This window comes from Lepisma saccharinum, chromosome 23 (assembly GCF_977018435.1).
Source record: "Lepisma saccharinum chromosome 23, izLepSacc3.1, whole genome shotgun sequence".
NCBI classification, from domain to species: Eukaryota; Metazoa; Arthropoda; class Insecta; order Zygentoma; family Lepismatidae; genus Lepisma; species Lepisma saccharinum.
Window position 1 is genome coordinate 28,625,975 of NC_139251.1, and position 12,993 is coordinate 28,638,967.

General features: G+C 36.6%; 1 protein-coding gene across 1 annotated transcript in view; it reads right to left on the reverse strand.

Moving 5' to 3' along the window:
- Positions 1–8,828: 8,828 nt before the first annotated feature.
- Positions 8,829–12,993, reverse strand: part of Prp4k (Pre-mRNA processing factor 4 kinase) — an 85,763-nt gene continuing 81,598 nt past the window's right edge. Inside the window, exon 17 of the transcript XR_014443994.1 lies at positions 8,829–9,411. The gene's annotated coding sequence lies outside the window, so the exon portion shown is untranslated. The remainder of the gene's footprint in view (positions 9,412–12,993) is intronic.

The following is a 12,993-nucleotide window of genomic DNA, read 5'->3' on the forward strand; positions in this document are numbered from 1 at the left end:
CGTTAATGCTTTTCATGCATTCAGGCTATATATATATACTCAGTTTATCTTTTCGTTTGTTAGCAGACACAACGAAGTGCTTCATAATTCTATGAAATCAGTTCATTATGAATATTTTAATCCATTCTCATGTCTAGAACCTTACATTTTATGTGTAAAATGTCACACACCTAATGGTGGAATTCCTGAAGTTTGTTAACTAACTTTTTGTGTTATTTATGTCAACAGTGATAATTAAAATGTGCACTGGAATTCATACAACAGATGAGACCACAATTCAAAAGGATCACCCAAGCTTTACCTGAGATTCAAACCAGACACCCTGCATTTCAGTGAAAAACACTAACCACTACACATCAGTGCTCGAAGTATGCATGTCTTTGTGTATGTGGGGGAGGGGAAAAATTATATCAATCATCCCCCTCCTTGTCACACTGTCTATGTTAAAAACACAAGCATACCACAATTTCGACATCAATTTTCTAACCTCATTAGGAGAATGAGGATGAAAACAAGATCAGATGAACTGAATTGAACTGAACTAGCCGATTACATGGCTAGAATTGGAACCCAAAATAATTGGCAACATAGACAGTGTTAAGCACAGGGTGTCTACAATTTTGTAACAAAATTTCCTTACTTTTCCAGATCAAGAACTAAAAATTTTCCAGACCCAAGTCTTTAGGGTACATAAGTACACTACACTTTAGCTAAACACCACATTTAGAGACCTTCTAAACAAAATTTAAAGTAATAATGAGAAGAAAAACTGAACAGAATTTGACTGTTGGATAGGGTCATCATTAGGGGTGAGCTTGTACATAATACTTGCCACCTTACAATCGTAGCATAAAAGATACATAATTATAATAAAACTTTAGTTTTGCACAGATAGGCTAATTGGGACTGGACCTACAATTTAAAGTGAGATCCGAACCACTATGTGCCTCCGCCAGATTACAAGGCAACGACGTTACCACTACACCATCAGGGAGGCCTAAAAGTTGAAGTTTAGTAACATATGTATTAATCCTAATATGTACCAAAAACACAAGCCAAAAATTGCAACAAGAAAGTGGTAAATGTAGTATAGATTTGAAGAAAAAAAAAAAAAAAAACCCTTTTCCTAGAGTATTCATATACAATTTCTACTCTAACTACCGATAATATTCAGTATATCAAACTCCAATACACTTTGTTCACAACAAATATAAAAATTCTTGCTTGTCCTTTTCTTCTTTGTTCAAGAACTTATTTTCAGTGCACTTCCACAAAAATATTGATTTTTCCAACAAATTTCCCTCACATTTCCATAACTTTTTCAGAAAAAGTAAAATTCCCTGATTTTTCCAGACTGGTAGAAACCCTGCAAGCACAGCCACTAAGATGGTTGGTTCATTCCATTTTTGAAATATATTTGAAATTATAGCATTGGCTAAAGGCATGAGAAGAAAAGAGGCAAGCATTTAAAACCTATGGAGCCTCTTCACTATGAATTCACATATTAATAGATGTGGGATAGGTAGAGGCATGCATATTTTGTTTTTGACGAAAACATGAAATGTGAAATAACACATTCCAATGTTAATTTTTCATGTTTCTGAAAGGTGTGAGGTGCATTTTCCTACCATGTTCTGTCACAAAATGATGCGAAATGAACTGCAAAATGCAAAATAAGACTCTTAAAACATGAAATTTACCGTTTATATACCGACGTGACACTTTCTGAAGTCTGAAGTATCCTGCAAGTTATGCAATTCACGGAAATTGGATTAATTCTGCCGTAAATATTTGAGAAGCACAAATGGACCCATTTATACAGGAATAAACTTAATATTCTGGTAATGATTTAATGTGCTATTAGAGGGGAGATGTTTATTTTATGTAATAGTGAAGTTTTTAAATCAAATTTGGGATTATATTCACATTTTTTAAACCAAAATGTCACTTTAAATTGTACTTTTTCACTGCTTTAACAGCGAAATTTCATTTTATTTACCACTTTTGAACCCGAAATTTACTCTGTTTTTGTACCGAAATTCTGCTTTTTTATTTACCAAAAATATGTGCCTCTAGGGATAGGTTAATTGGCATCAGACGACATAGACATATGGATGTAGATCAGCTTAATTTATGAGAAATTCTGCAATTTTTTAAATGAATATACTCAGGTTTTGCAACGTAGGTGTCACCTGGTAACATACATTAAGGAAGTTTGGTCAATGCCAGGAAAGCACGTTCCAAAATTTTCTCGCCTTTTGCAAAACTTCTATGATACTTTAAATTTTGAAAAATTACATATGCTTAGAATTCCTTCTAGAGCATTCACGTGATTATTCGCATGATTTCCTTTTTCTGTTGTCTACCTATTCGCAATAGCTAGTATGCTTCCATAGCCACAAAACTATGGTGAATATCTATACAAGTTTGAAAACAAATGACACGGAAGATTCACGTGAATGCTCTAGAACAGTGGTTCCCAAAGGGGCACCGTGAAATGTTCCAATATTTTCACTGAAATTACACTTGTTCCAAATATATTTTTTAACTTAAGGCAAGCAACGTAACCACACTGAGCAATGAAAGTGTTACATAGGCCTATATTCTGACTTGAGCACCACAGAAAAATCTTGAAACATTAAGGGTGCCATGAAACAAAATAGTTTGGGAACCCCTGCTCTAGAAGAAGTTTCTAAGTTCATGTAATTTTTCAGATTTTGGAATTTCATAGCATTTTTTTTTTTTTTTCAAAAGTGAAGAAATTTTAAGAACAGTTTTCTGGTATTGGCCGAAGGTCCAGCCAAATCTTGAGGAGAGGAGTAAGTTATTTAGACTATTCATGGTATATTCCATTGGTAAAATATTGCTTATCGGTATTGAGTAAATCTCTAATTGGTAGCAAAAATTTCATATAGATCCATATGTATGTGTTAAAAATACGTTACTAGTCTTAAAATGTAAGTTTTGAAATTGCCTGCATTGCTGAGGAGGAATTTTCTGTACATTTTAGTTACTACTCACGGAACATTTCTGCTGAAAAAGTACTCATTGTTAAATATGGCTTCACCTCGTCTCCATCTTATTTTGCTTGTTAGCTATATTCTGGCATTTACTTATTTCCAACTGTCAAGTCAGCCAGAGGGATAGTATTTTATGGAGCTGACACATGTATGACCTGAAATGAAGAAAATATATCATTGTGAAAAGGTCTTCATAAACACATGTGAAATCTCAAGTTATGCATTTTCAAATACACCACTCCAAAACAAGTATCCCCAAAGAAATTTAAGTATTAAAAGGTTTTAAATGGTAACATAGTGACATGAAACACCTAAAGAATGATACAGATTCATAGATTACAAAGATAAGCAAAGTATGGACCAAATGACATTTTTACCACATCTGATTAAAAATGTATGTATTTCATATAAAAGAACTACTTAGTTATTATGGATATGAAGATATATGTAACTATTTTAGCTTCATTAATGTCCACTGGTTTTAATATAGTAAAATACATGCACATCACTTACGAAAACCAACTTCCTTGCATTCTACAATCATAACAAAACCATAGATCTCATGTAACAAAGTAGTACTGTTTTCAGCAGTGCTTACTGAAAAAGACAGAAATATAATGTACAAATTCACATGCATGTATACAAGGGACTGATATTTGTACTATCGAATTTGAAATTGTTTGGTGGAGGCACATAGTGGTTTGGATTCCACTTTAAACTGTAGGTCCAGTCCCGATTAGCGTTACTGTGCATAAAGTGGACTTAAAACACCAACTCAATCAATCAATTTGAAATTGTTTTTATATTACAAATGAAAAGGAAAAACGAAGCCTTAAAATATGACATTCATATTCTCTTCATGTATTTTTTTTATTTTCTCATTTGGTTTTTAACTGAGAATCAACAAGTAAATAATGATGCAAAGTAAGTATGTAAATTAAAGCTGATAATGTGCAGAAACTCTGGCAACTGTGCATTATGTATAATGAGTAGACCCTGGATATTTATGTAATAAAGTACAAAATATGTACATAAATATGTAACAATAACTGATAAAATATGTACCGTATCATCTAAAGGATATGTAGCTAAATATGTAGTATCAAAGAATATGTAATATTAATAATAATAAGTATCCAAGCAATTTCAAGAATTCCGCTCGATATTTATTTTATTTGAACATATTGAACATAATTTTAAGGACATAAGTTGTTCAAATTAATATTTGTATCAAATTTATACTCAAAAAAGCACAGCAACGTGTACATATTTAAGAAACCAATTTTGTCAACTATTAATTACTTTTCACAGTGCAAATTATTGAAGAATATGTAAATGTGTAAGAGAGGTCTTTGTAACTTTCAAAATAAATTGTAAAAAAAAAAAGAGCATGCCTACAGAAAGAATAATCAAATGAAAATACATAGCTACATTTGTACTTTTTGCACAAGGGAACATATTGTGTACAGTAAAATAACTATCTTGTTCACCGATGTCCAGTTCCTAGGGGCTTTGCTTAAACCTAAAAGCGAAACAAAAAAATGTAACCAGAAATGAGATGGGGGGCAGAAACTCCAGCAACTTTCGATAAATAACAGTTCCCAAATATATTTGGTTTTCCGCCTGTCCTTGGACTTGGCAGTCAATTTTAGGTGACCATAAGCATCTCATTGATTAGAAAATGAGCTACAAATTTTCATCATCATGTTTTAGAGATCGAAAATGTAGGACAGAGGATCAAGATAGGAAAAAATTTCCGTAATACAGGGTGCAACAACATAACTTCCTTATTTCAGAATGCAATAAAACCCATGTGATGAATTAGAATTGTTTAATGGTTTTGTTACACTGTAGGTACATATCTAAAGTTATGTTTCACACAGTTTTGAAAATCATATTGTCCATACACTGAAGAAGCCGATTTCTGGTGTTCTTCATGACCCGAACCAGCATATCAGCGGGAATGTTGACAATTTCTTGACGGATGTTGGCCTTCAGGTCTTGGAGGGTCCTTGGAAGGGTAACATAAATGCGGGATTTAAAAAAAAAGAAACAAAAAAAAATTGCAAGGGACAAATCGGGGGAGCAGGCTGGCCACTCCAAATCGCCCCTGATCGAGATGAGGCAGTCCGGGAAGTGTTCCCGCAAAACAGCCATCGATGACCTTGCAGTGTGGGCCGTTGCTCCATCCTGTTGGAACCAAATGTCCCCTAAATCCAATTCATCCAGTCGTGGAAACACATTCCTCCAACATGTTCACATACCGGTCTGAATTCACTGTCACTGTGACCTCATTTTCTTCAAAAAACCAGGGACCAACAATCCCAGCGGAGGAAATTGCACACCACACTGTGACTTTAGGTGAATGCAAAGGCTGTTGATGCACTTCTCGGGGATTGGTGTCAGCCCAGTAGCGCATCTTCTGTTTGTTGACGTATCCACTAAGGTGAAAATGGGCTTCATCACTGAAAAACACAATCGCGACCTCTGGAGCGTTTTCGACAAATGCCTCACATGCGTCCCTCCGAGAAGTGAAGTTGCGTTCGGAGAGTTCCTGCGCAATCGCCAACTTATAGGGATGGTAATGAAGGTCATCGTGCAGAATGCGCCACACTGAACGATCGGAAAGTCCATGGCCAGATGCATGTTTGCGTGCAGAACGCCGTGGTGATCGAAAGTTTGAAGCTCTCACTGCCTCAATGTTCTCAAGTGATCAGATGGGCCGAGGGGCTCCTGTTCTTCGTCTTGTCGCACTCGCAGTTTGTCTGAACGTAGTGACCCAGGTAAAAATTGATTTCCTGTCCGGGACAGGGCACAATGGGGCTACATGAAAGCGCTGGGTTGCAATAACAGAACATCGGTTCGTTAAGTAGGCCTCGACGGCAAACGCACGCTCCTCACTGTTCCAATGCATGATGGCGACTGACAGGGATGCAAACGAAACTTTAGACTCGCGCCTGTCGAATGAGACCACTCCCGCCCCGCTACGACCTCTACAGGCTGCATGGCGCCGCACCCTGTATGTTTATCTTTTGATGAAAAACTTGATAAGGCATATTTTGACATATTTTACCAATTTCGTGTTTTTACAACGTATTTCTTCAATTTTCTCATAATAAGACATATTTCTGTTTAATTTCATAATTGTCTTGCATACAATCGGTTCATAATTTATTCTTCATATATTTAGCACAACATATAGTTATATTATCTGGCAAATCAGTCCCCCGGAGTTTCCTTCAGGTACCCACTTTATACAACATTGAATGGATGATGGAGCAGTTTGAACAGGTGGAAAAAAACCTGGTTCTCCCCCACCGGGGATCGAACCTGGGTCTCTCACATGGTAGTTACACATGTTTTGACAAAAATTTTCCAGGCTGCTTTTCAGATTCTATAAAAAAAGGTAAAGTGCTCCCCTGTGCATAGCACCATGCCATGAAGGCGTATAGGGGGTGTGGGGGTAACACCCCACACTTTCTTGATCCGGTCGCGAGTGGGGGTGATGTGATCAACATCATGCCCCTGACCGCCTTTACTCCCAGGGTTTCCCCCAGGTACCCATGTTATTCGACGCTGGGTGGGTGCCGGGGCCACTTCCATCGTTAGAAAAGTTCCCGGATTTGAACTGGCCGGGGTTAGAACCCGGGACCTTTAGCATGGTAGTCAGACGCGTTACCGACTGAGCCACCCCGGCCAGATATTCACTTCTATAGACCCCCTATAGTTAAGATCTGCCTTAAAAAGTTGTGTTTGTGTATAGATTGCCTAGATTTAACAGAGCTGTAGCGAGCTGCCAATTCTGCTTTACTTTCCACAAAAGTGTAAATCTGACATAATAGTAAATTAAACTTTGGATAATTGCAGTGAACCTCACGATATTTTCAGAATTTTTCCACTACATTCTTCGGTTAAAGGAATTCCGACTTCATTTAATACCCCACCGCCACTGTAGTCGATCATCCCTGGAAGATATTCACTTCCCATGTAATGAAAATTCAAAAGTACTGCTGTGCATATTTTTGGCTTTACTAGGAATATTTCTGCATTTTCTGACATTTTTTAAACTTTTTATGACATATTTCCATACATATCTTACAGTTTTATAGAACATTGTCCCAGGGCCTTGTAATTACATACAAATGCGAGCTCTAATAATGAGAAATCGTTCATTTATGTTTTAACAAAATTTTGTAGATGCACTAAAATATGTGCAGGTTTTAATATTCTACAAGGGTAAGCCAGTATATAAATCACAAACTGATGTAGACAAACACAACTGTTAGTACTTGCCGATTTTTTGGCTTATTTTTCCACATAATACCCCTGTACCTTTACACACTTATCCCACTGTTTGACCAGTCTTCGAAAGCTCAAGTAAAGTTTTCAGCCTGTAACAAAGTTTATCATCAAAATGGTAAACAAGCGAATGATTTTTCAGAGGCCTAAATTGATGGAAATCAATGGATGCTAAGTCTGGACTATATGATGGATGTTCCAAGCATTACCAATGAAAGGTGTAAAACCATCATGCTTTTGTCTGGCTTTGTGCATGCTGGCATTGCCATCAAGGTAAATGACGCCTCTGCTCAGGCCAGGATCTTTGTGACAAGTGGAAAAGATAGCATGACATGAGATGGCAACAGCCACACCATGAGACATATGTCTATAATTTGTCCTCCGAGTCCCAAAACCCAGGCAGCAGGATCTTGTGTGCTGACTGCGATGTTGACTTCATTCCAATAAACTTGGCATGCAGCGATCTTGCTGTTTTCAAACCAACTGGTGAGGCCAGACACTGATAAAATAGATGCATCCTGAATTTCAAATGCTTTTCACACACTGTAGATTTCCAACTTATATATTGACTTTCCCTTGTATTTGATCAACTTTGTAATTTGCATAAATATACAGGGTAATTCAAAATGAATGGTGCAACTTTACATAGTTATTATGATGTTACTATTTATGATAGAAAATCTGACAAGGCATCAATATAAAGAAAAACTCAAACTCTGGAAGTTTCATTCCCACTTAGTGGGCTTATTCTGCTCAGCCAATGCTCCACCAGGATCGCCAGTGTCGCAAAATGGTTAATGACCAATAGAAGGCATATTGTGTGTTGGAGCTATCGAGAAATGATTCAATCACAATGCTGCAAGAACATTTCTGCATGCTTTTCGGTAGTAATGCATATGTTTCACCCTTCCGAAAGATATGCCAAAGTTGTTAGTGCCTTCCAAACCGTTGACGACGACTTGCTGTCTCGTGCATAGCAAGTACTTGATTATCGTTTTGACCTTTTCCGCGTTACACGTGGTTCCCATGTTGAAACTTTATAATGTGAGTCCTCTGAGTAAAACTTCTAAAGTTTTTCTTTATATTCATGCTTTGTCTGATTTCCTATTATAAATAGTAACGTCATAAAAACTGTGTAAAGTTGCACCATTCATTTTGAATTACCCTGTATATGTACAAGTCTCCCCTGCACGTTGCATGAATCCTAGGAGGATCAAGAGGTGTGTGGAAGTAGAGGCTCCACAAATTCACGATCTTCCCCATTGTGGAGATGATATGATCAGCACCATGCTGCAGCCAGCAGCCACAAATGTGGTTGACTTCCGTTCTCACCATCGAAGATCCCATGTTCAAATCACTTTGCGAGTATCCTTTCATCAATTTTACTTAATCATTACTCATCCTCATTGTCGCAATTAGTTAAAAGTAGCAGAAAGCGACGCTAAACAACAAAAATATCACCTTTACACCAGAGCTGTTGTAGTTTCCAGCATGAATCCCCTGTTAATTTTAAGGTGAGGGTGTTATATTTTTCTGTTGCCTAAGCTGTTGCAACAATGGGGGAAGTAGGTGACATGATTGGTCACAATTGGGAGTTTCCTTCCCAACATATCACAGCAGGCACTCAGAAAGGACAATCAGATGAGCATGTTTTAAAATTTTCCCATGTCTTATGCTATTGGAGGCCATACTTTAACTCCCAGGCACCCAATATATCAGAGGCTGGGTCAACCCCAGAAATGCCTAATGCATAGACATGCTCTGAAAAATTGCCATATGAGGTCACTTACCCAGGATTTGAACATGGGGCTTCCACGTGACAGTCAGATGCTCTACTAACTAGATCAACACAGCTCCCATTTAATAATGCTAAATAACTTTATACTGCATATATAAAAAAATCTATTGCCTTATTTTTTCAATGCTATCATGCATTAATACAATTTATACAAAACTTAAACCACTAACATTTTACACCATGCAGTGAAAAGTATAAAATAAATATAAACGTCAAATACCTATGTGTTTAACACTCCTGGAGGATTTTTCAAACTTACGAGTTAACATATCATCTGCTGTAATCTTGGTGGTCCTGCGAAAAGGGAAAAGCTTGTTTAGAAAAACTGATGCCAAAGTATAAAAATGGAAAACAAAATTTTTGACTTGACTTTGGAAGGGTAGAACCTGAAAATAGCCTTGTATCTTACACACAACACATTGTTACATGCACTGCTTACCATTAATAAATGTGATGAAAATTTACAAATTGCCATCTAAATCTTTGTAACATGTGGATTTACTTTCATTAATTTTTTTTTAATTGAAATCTGCCTGAAATGAGCAGATTTTTTTAGTAATTTTTACATTTTCTTTATGTCTATGTATATGGGAATTATAGCTTTCCTGGCGACGTGATTTGAACAGGTGTTCTCGAGTTACCAACCAGGTTAGATTGAAGTTAGCTTCCGTTTCGAGCGCATAACAGGATCCAGAGCGAGCCAATAAGAAGACAGAACCCAAATTCTGCACCATAATTGCCATATATTTAACCCCACACTGGTCTCCATTTCAATATTCCCTGATGATGAGAGCAATGTATGCGCTCGAAACATTGGAAGCCAACTCCAATCTAACATGTCTATGTATGTTGATATAAAAAAGGTAAAGTGCTCCCCTGTGCTTAGCACCACGCCATGAAGGCATATAGGGGGTGTGGTGGTAACGCCTCACACTTTCTTGATCCGGTCGTGAGTGGGGGTGATGTGATCAGCATCACGCCCCTGACCGCCTTTACCCCCCAGGGTTTCCCCCAGGTACCCATGTTATTCGACGCTGGGTGGGCGCCGGAGCCGCTTCCATCGTTAGAAAAGTTCCCGGATTTGAACCGGCCGGGGATCGAACCCGGGACCTTTAGCATGGTAGTCAGACGCGTTACCGACTGAGCCACCGCGGCCAGTTGATATATTACAAAAAATATGAAATTTATCTTATGTGTAACATGAATGATTTAATAGCACCTAAAGCAATAATAATTCCATGTTTTTATTTAAGATGGATGACATTGCATTATTTTTAAAAATCAATTTATCCGTTGATAAGAAATTAGGTGCTGAGGTGCTGTCAGGTCAATGTTACTGAATCTCTTAAGTTCAGACTCATGCAAACTTTTCTTTTTTTAACAAAAGTAGAAATAAAAAATATGGAAAAACAGCGTTTTTAGTTGTTCTTTCTTTATTCTTAATTATTCAAACTGAAGAGTTCGTTCTACATTCATTTATTATAAATTTTCAAAAATGTCATAAATATAAGCAGAGGGATGCATATTTAGTTTTTGACGAAAACGCAAAATGTGAAAGAACACATTGTAATGTTAATTTTTCATGTTTCTGGAAGGTGTGAAGTGCATTTTCCTACCCTGTTCTGTCAGGAAATAATGCAAAATGCGGAATAGACTCAAACACGAACTTTGGAGTTTATTTACCAACTCAACACTTTCTGAAGTTTGAAGTATCCTGTGAGTTATGCAATTCAAAGAAAATTGATTAGTTCTGCAGCAAATATTTGAGAAGCAAAAATATACCTTTATACAGAAATGAATTTAATACTTTGGTAACTACACAAATGTGCTATTAGAAGGGATATGTTTATTTTGTGTAATAAGTGAGGTTTTAAAATCAAATTCAGGATTATATTCACAATTTTAAAACCAAAATATCATTTTATATACTGCATTTGATCCAATTTTTCACCACAATATTGAAATGTTATTTTATTTACCGCTTTTGAACACAAAATTGGCTCATTTTTGTACCGAAATTTTGCTTTTTTTATTTAACAAAAATATGTGCCTCTAAACATAAGCATTAACATTTGGGAAAGTTATTTTTTTAGCATTTTCTCAACATTTTAATGAATGTAATAATTTGGATATTATTGAAAAACGGAAAATGACAATACTGCTGAGTATGAAATTGAATTTAATCAGACCCAGTTTTGCACGTCTAACACTGTATAAAATTTAAAATTCCGTCTATGCTGAAGACTCAAAATTTACGGATATTATTATATTTAGTTGGAGTACAGAAAAAAAAAAACATGTACATAATGTGTAGTTGGTACTCAACCGATTAAATATTTCTCACACATTCACCATTCAGTGATCTTCCTTGTACATATGTAAGCTGTATTGCTTACCGAAAATTAGATACCACACAAACTTTGACTTAGCGAACACCAGTTTAACCCTCTGCATTTTTCTTGCTAAATTGACCAACACCAAATTCTAAAATATGCACTAAATTCTCTAGTTGAGATATTTTAAAAAGTTGCAGCATTGGTAAATGTAAAGAAGTGCTTGTTAGAATATGCAATATAAAGGAATACAAGTCGGGTCAAAACTTACACTTCTTAGATGCTCAGTGTTTTTTATCTTTCTGATGCAAACTACAACATTTGGCACACAAATGTTAAATACAAAATTAATTATTAACGTATCTTCTGTGGTTTTTTACATTTTGTTGACATTTGTTTTCGCATCACCCACAAATGTCTCCTCAGATCCTTTGTTCATATTTGTACTATTTACTAAAACATGGATGGGCACACATTAATTAAAAAATGCAGGGCTGATCCATTACTGATGTATAGGTACAGTCACGGACACTTCTGGGTTGTAACAGTTCTACTGATTCTCAATGGGATCATTACAATCCAGAACTGTCTATGACTGTACAGGCTGATACCAGCGGTGTCAGTATCAGAAAGTGTTGGTTCGATTTTAGTGATTTGCTTTATTTTACTTCGCTTATTGTGCCACTTTTGGCTAATTTGCGAAGATGGGGCATGAGTGATGACATGATGAAATTGATGAATGGACACTAACAAACATCCATGCCAAGGCCGGGATTCGTACCCAGGACCCCTGGTGTTGTAGTGTGATGTGTTAACCACTCCGCCACGGAGGCTGGCTGGTTCGAATTTAACCACTGATATCAATCAATACTATTCCAGAGTCCAAGTTTGTTGTAGTCCGCAGAAATGTTGCATAACACATTTGTGGAGCCTAATTATTCTGGAATTTACACAAAGTCTATAATTTTTATTATTGCAACAAGATTGTGGCGATGGATTGTTTTAATTTATTTTACTTTGGAGGATGAATGATGATGACAATCATAAACATATAGGGTGTACCAGAAGCGATAGCACAAACTAAAAGGTGAAAAGTGCACGATAGTAGAAGCAAAAAAAGTCTCCGTAAACATGGGGTTGCAAACGAACTGTTTGCAAGATAATTGCAAATGTATGGTTACGATCTGCGACAGACTTGATTGTCTGTACCCATCATTTGCGAGATAATTGTGAATGTATATTTACAATCTGCCACTGACCTGATTGTTTGTACACATTGTATATTTGTCTCCTTGCAAACTCTGAGGTTTCTTCGTTTAAAACTGAACACTGCCGAAAGGTAGCATTTTAAACAAACCATACATCCTGTACAGGATGGAAGGCATAAAAGACACACGTCACTTTGTCCGAGGAGTGCCAGTTGTGTTGCTGTAATCAAAATGTAACAACCTTGTACCAACGAAGAACAGACAGATATGCATTTCATGTATGGTAGAGTTAACGGGATGCACAGGAGGCTGCACACTTGTACCAAGAAGCTTAC